The sequence below is a fragment of the Octodon degus genome, unplaced genomic scaffold (assembly GCF_000260255.1).
Source record: "Octodon degus isolate 3935 unplaced genomic scaffold, OctDeg1.0 scaffold00109, whole genome shotgun sequence".
NCBI classification, from domain to species: Eukaryota; Metazoa; Chordata; class Mammalia; order Rodentia; family Octodontidae; genus Octodon; species Octodon degus.
This window is the reverse complement of record NW_004524685.1, coordinates 7861079-7868120: the sequence shown is the minus strand read 5'-3', so window position 1 is coordinate 7868120 and position 7042 is coordinate 7861079.

Genomic DNA, 7042 nt, shown 5'->3' with positions numbered 1-7042 from the left:
GAAGTAGTATTTAAGGTGAGGACTAAATGATGATCAGGAGTTAGAAAGGAAAAGAGAAAAATGAAGAGCATTTGTTAAAGTTCTGGAAGACGTAAGTTGGGATAGCTTTCAACATTTTAAGTCCATGATCCCCTAATTTATATGCACATCTTGTAATAGTTTACAACATTAATATTCATAATTAGGTGTTGGAAGTAATTAGTACTCTGATAACTTATAGGTATGTATGTATTTAATTTGTTAGCACTCAGAAGATTACTACTGTTTATTAGATCTGGTTTATTTTTAGAATTTATTTTTGATGCTGAAAATAAACTGAAAGGTGAAAACAGGGGCTTTAAATGCCTATTAAAATGTGAGGCATGTAATGTGTTAATCAGTTTATCATATCATAACAAAATATCACAGACTGAGTGTTTTAAACAACAGGAATTTATTTCTCATGTTTATGGAGCCTGGAAGTTCAAGATGTCATCAATCCTGATTCCACTGTGAGGTCTCTTTGCTTACGGGCAGCCGTCATCTTATGTTTTGCTCATAGACCTTCGTTTGTGCGAAGAAAAAGAATGCTTCCTGATTTTGTATAAGTGCAACACATAATCCTACTGAATCAGAGCCCTGTCCTTCTGATTTCATTTCAACCTAATTATCTCCTTCTGGACCCTGTCTTACATTGTAATCAAATGGTGGATTAAGGTTTCAAAACAAGAAATTGTGGGAGGAAGTAATTGAGTCTGTTTGTTGCTCCTAGTTACTCTAACATTTGTGTCCTTTCTGCATAGAAATCATATTTGTTTTATCCCAATAGTTTAAAAAATATTAACTCATTCTAAAGTTGCAAGTTTCATGTAAAGACCATCTAAACTGATAGGGGCGAGATTCAAGGTACAGTTTTTCCTTAATTATATCCTAATTCACGGATGTTAGAGATAAAATTCCTGTTATGGTTTACATTTAGATGTCCCCCCAAAGTATCATGTGTCCATAGGTGGATATTTTAGGATGTGACTGAATCACAGGGGTGTGGTACTTATCAGTAGATTAGTCTGCGGATGAGTTTGTAGCTATTAGTGGTGTTATGTGAAGCCTGGTTACAGAAAGTAGGTCATTGTAGGCATGGCCTGGAAGAGTCCATCTCTCTCTCTGTTATCTTCACTTCTCTCTGTTTCTTTCCACCATGACTCTCTGCCATTCCTCCCTGCCTTGGAGTTAGGCATTGATAGGCCAAAAACTCTACAAAGTTGTGAGGAAAAATAAACTTTCCTCCTTAAAGTCATGTGTATTGGGTATTGTCTCTCAGTGATGAGAATGTCACTAAGATATGGTAATTCCTCTCTAGGTTTGAACCCATGAAATCAGAAAAGTTAGACCTTTCCCAAGTATAATAGTCACCTGATGGTACAATAAAAGACAGACAATTCCAATCTGAAAGGAAGAAATTGGAAGGAAGAAAGTTATAAGTCTTAAGAAAATCCCAAAGCTACCAAGCGAAATCCTAACAAATATCAAAACTCAAGAGTATTTCTCCTTGGTTTGATATTGTGCCTTTCAGGTTCACTGGGAGAGCAGCATCTCCCATGTTCAACCTCAGGTGTCTATGAGGGAACCATAGTTCTTTGACTCACTAAGATGACCCTAACCACACAACTCTTCTGTGGTGAATATCTGGGCTTAGGAAAATGGGTTAGGGAAAGGGTGGGGGGAGGGGAAATTCAGCAGGTCCTATGGGCCTGACATGCAGTGTCAACCATGAGCCCAGTACTCTTGGGCTATTTTTTCCTGTCCTTCACCACATGCAGACTTTATCCAATCCAGTTCAAACTGACAGTGTTTCTGCTCACAAATTTCCATAATCTCTTCAAGCGATATATTTTCTTCTGAATATCTTATTTTTATAAAATGAATAGGTTAAGAATGTTCTAAAGTTTTAAGTTTTGGTAACTTAAAATTTTCTTCTTCCAAAAAAAAAAATTCTTTCTTCCCATTTATCTCCACCCCCTATGCTATCCTGTAGTATAAATAATCTGGAAGACTGAGGCCACATTTTAAACACTTCTCTTAGAAATTTCTTCAATCAAATAGCCAATTTTATGGCTTATAAATTCTATCTTCCTCAAAGTACTCGTAGATACTTTGGCCAAATTCTTTCTTTTCTTGATAGAAAGGATGATCCTTCCTCTAAATTCAAGTAAACTATTGCTCCTTTCTGTCAGAGACTCTATAATGGCCTTTATCTGTTACTAGTCTCCAAAGTTGTCTCATGTTTAGGTATTTTTAGTAGCAGTACCTCTATCCTAGTATCAAAATCTAACATACTGTTCTGTCTTTCTTAGCTTAAACCTATGGGCTTTTCTCTACAATCATTTGAAAAAGGAAGAAAAGACTGAGGTCTGGATAATTTAATATGAAACTACCACAAATTTAAAAAAAAAAGATGTATTACAACTCCTTTCTCATGCATTCTTGAAAGATAATGATTAAGTAAAATTCATCCAGTTGACAGAAGCACAAACTGCACATGTGGTTGTTTATATATTTTTTTCTTTTCTGGTAATGGGGTTCAAACTCAAGACATTGCACTTGCCAGGCAGGTGCTTATGCCATTGAGCTATCTCCCAGCTTCTATATTTTTGCAAATATAAATGGCCTGATGTACGATTACCTAGCGTTCATGGGTTGTGGCCAAAAGTTTGATCAAATGATAAGTGACTTAGGAAGGGATATGATTAGAAAATTGGCAAGGATATCTGTGGAAGAAGTATGAACAAAGGTCAATCTGAATGGGCAACAGTATGAAGGGGATAGCATTCCGTATGAGTGCTCACCAAAGAGTAACCACAGCAAAAGAAGATTTTAATAACAAAGTGGATCTATTCGTACATACTACCAGACTTTCATCATTGCCCAATGGTCTCATGAAGTAAATGGTTATGATGCTAGCTAGAAAATGGTTATGATAATTCTATATCGGCTCCTTCAACCTTCCATCACAGACCTATCAGCCTCTTGATATGGACTCACACAAGAGACTACAGGGAGCTCCAGATCATGTACTGAATTCTTTGGTCTTCAGCATGCAGATACCTTCTGCACACTTCCTCTTCCAACTCTGTGACTGACCATTGTAAGCTGATCTTTTCATTTGTCCTCCTCCTCCTCCTCCTCCTCCTCCTCCTCCTTCTCTTCCTCTTCTTTCTCATCCTCCTCCTCTTTATTCTTATTCTTTCTTTGTACAAGGTCTCGTTGTGTAGTTTAGGCTGGCCTTGGGTTCACTCTGTAGCCCAGGCTGGCCTCAAGCTCATATCAGTCATCCTGGTTCAGCCCCTCCTGTGTTGGGATTACAGGCATGTGCCACTATGCTTGGGTGTAATTTCTTATGTGCTTGTATATCTTGTTTCTGTAGTTGGACACTGAAAGATACACTGTATCAGAAACTATCCAGGCTGCTTCAAATCTCAGCATTTGAAGGATGCATGAGGACATGACCCACTTGTCTAGCACAGACGCACACTGGGATATAGTTGTGTTAACACATCTAAACACTCATCTTCTGGTTATCCCAATATGTAAGAATGTAAAGAGGAGATAACAACTTGTATAAGAATTATGCAATAAAGACAGAGATAGCTCTTGGGGAAAAAACCAATCATGCATTGGCTGACTTGCCTTAGCTCTTGCAAAGTGTCCAATGTGCCAGAAGCAAAGATGGACAATGATTCTCTTATGTGATATCAATCCTCTGGGAGATTATCCAGATACTAGTATGCAGGTTAATCACATTGGATACCTTTCTTCATGAAATAGGAAGTATTCTGTTTATATTAGAATAAACACTAGGGGTTATTTTGTCTTTCCTATATGTAATGCTTCCTAATAAAACTGCCGTCTCTGGATTGCCTATCTACCACCATGGTAGTTCATGAAATTTTTTCACGTTGAGACTCGTTTCAAAGCAATTGAATTGTGAGAATGAATCTATGTTCTGGAATTCACTGGTCTTACCTTGTTTTCCACACTGCTGAGGCAGCTGGCCTGACAGAACTGTAGAATGGCATTTTATTGACTCAGGTATAGTGTTAAATAGATAGTAGTAGTTTCTTACAAGTCTGGGACAAAAAACTGCATCTTCTGAATCCACATCAAATATATGGTGCTATTTCTCTCCTTGCAGGATTCAAGAGCCCAGGAATCAAAGGAAAAAAATGAACATCATATCATTCATCCTTTATGGACTACTAGCAAAAGTTTTGCTTCCTATTCCCACGGTTCTTAGTTAAGTTGGCTTACAAGGGCTATTTCCAAAAGAAGGAATGCCACCACTGGTGGACATGATTCCACTTACTTGGCAGTGAGGTCTGTCATCCAGGCATTTGGTGTCTTTTTAAGTCAGAGTTTACAAGCCTCGTTTACAAGTTTATAAGTATCATCTGCATCATCTTCATTTCCAGGTTAGTCAAATCAATCATCACAGCCAGCTCTATGACTTCCCTTCTAAAATATAAGAGCTTGTCAATAAAATTAATAAAAAAATTGAAAACTTTCCACCTTCAAAAAGATTCTTTAAGAAAATAAAAAGACAACTCATTGAATGGGAAAAAATATTTTAAGTAACATATTTCATAAAATACACATCTAGAATATGCAAGCAATTCTTACAATAATGAAAAGATAAGTCAGTTCAAAAAGGGGAAAAGACTTGAACAGATATTTCTTCAAAGAAGATTTATTAATGGTACTATTGCAGGCAGCTGAGTTAGGTAGAAATATTATAGGCAGTCAGACAGGGCCAGGCCCTCAAAGGAGACAACACAGAAGAGGAGATGCCTTACAACTGTGGGAGGGGCAGATGCTCCTGCTGTGAACCAAACCTAAAGGCCAAACAAATGCTAAAAGAGTAGCACCTGGGATTGATATTGTAAATAGGTATCCGTCACCTAGAAAGACCCAAGTGAGTCACTAGCCCAACCCCCAACAGAAAGAGACCCTGTCCTGCATTCCATCCCCCAACAGGGAGAGACCCTGTCCTATATTCATGCCTGCTTGCTACATGACTCGCTTTCCCATTTGATACTGGATTTAATCACTTTTACCTGAGCAATGGTGCTCGTAATCCCATTGGTTGACCATAGTTTTGTCCCACCTCCTGCCCACTTAAGCGAGTTCCCATTCTCTCTACTTTAGCCTCACGTGGTTTTACACTATAAAGTCCCTGGAAGAGACAGCTTCCTGGGGAACTACCCGCTCGGGGTCCCCCTCCTGTCCCTCTCTTGGACAGGAGCTTTCTTTCTCTCAATAAATATATTCTGCTCATAACCTCCATTTGTTCCTAGAATTCATTCTTTGGTTTTAGAGAACACGAACTCGTGCCGGTCAGGTCGGGAGTTTGTTTTTCTCTATGTCATTTGGAGGTTCCCTATATGGTTTGGAGGTCACCCACCCAAGATCAGTTTTTCTCCCTGTATCAGTACTAAATTTATAATGAGATGATTAATATAACTAATCATTAGGAAAATGGAATATCTTTTCACGTGCACTATGACTGCAATAATGAAAACATACAATAACATAAAAAATAAAATAAACTATAAGAGATTGTTTACAGCTTCTTTCAGTATTACCATGTTCCATCATTAAGGCAAAGAGTAATCATGAAAGGACAATGTTAGTAATATTACCAATGCTACAAATGCTTCAGGAATGAATATGGACATTTGCTTACCAGGTAAGCACCATGACCATCTGTGATGATTTTTTTCATTTTTAACTGATGCATACCAACATTTTTTCAAGTGTTCTTGTTGTATATGCTGAAGATCATGTTACCTGCCAACAGTTTTGTTAATATCATTTTTAAAGAAATTACTTAAGGTAAAGAAAATACAGAACACGCAGTGCAAAAAGGTAACGCCAGCTATGATCATCTGCTCAGTTACAGAAAGTAGGACAATAATGTGTCATTTTTTTTCAGCTTTTCTTGAGTTTATATGTTCTGTGTGTGTGTGTGTGTGTGTGTGTGTGTGTGTGTTAAGCAAATTTATTTTGTTACTTTTATTCCTCACCATGTTCAATATCGTGTATTGACTTTATATCAAAATTTCTAAGTATTTATTTTACATTATAGTATACAAATTATAAGAGGTCAACAAAAAGAATGAGAGCATTACTCAAGGGCTTTACATTCTTTGCTGGTCAGTAGAATAGGAGTTTTTCTGCCCAGAATACAACAACTTAGGTGGAATCATGATCTTGGTCACTGTCTTTATTTGGAGATCAAGAATGGTTTAAGAAGATGCATATGCATGCTAAGTTGGCAGGCATTGGCTCATGCTATGATCAATTTTTGTTTGAATTTAATTGGATCATTGGCTGCCTAGATATTTGGTTAAACATTTCTGCCTTTGCACTTGAAATGAAACATGAATATGCCTTGCATCTTGAGCCAACCACCCTTCAGTCTGTCACCTACACCATTAACTCCCCTGTTTCTCACGCCTTTGGATTTCTCTTGGAACTACACAATAGGCTATCCTGAAACTTTAGCTTGCCATCTTGGGAGTTCTTAGCCTCTATCTTACAAGAGCCAATTCATTACACTGTTGGTTTCCCACGCTCTGGAAAACTATGCGGAAATAAATATATATCATTTCTCATTAATGTGGAGGGACTACTACACTACTACCAATGATATATGTGAGCACCTAATAAATATTTTAAAATATGCATAACAGCTACTGAGAACTTAGATGATTGGGTTATTTGTATCATGTTTTTTTAAGTCGATCTCCCCCCAGATTTGTCACACTTCTAATGCTGAAAAGAGCTGTTATGATTCACGGATGTTAGCAGGTGCTACATCAATAATTATTGGCTAATTAATTGTGTTATTGAGGAGCTTCTAGCAAAAGAATGTCTTTCTCAGGAAGCAATGGAACTTGTCAAAAAAAAATTCTCCAAGCTCAATTTAAGCTATGTTGATGTAAGTGAATATATTTAATGATACAGAAGTGGTTATTTCTCATTGTTCAACTTAGCTTATAATGCA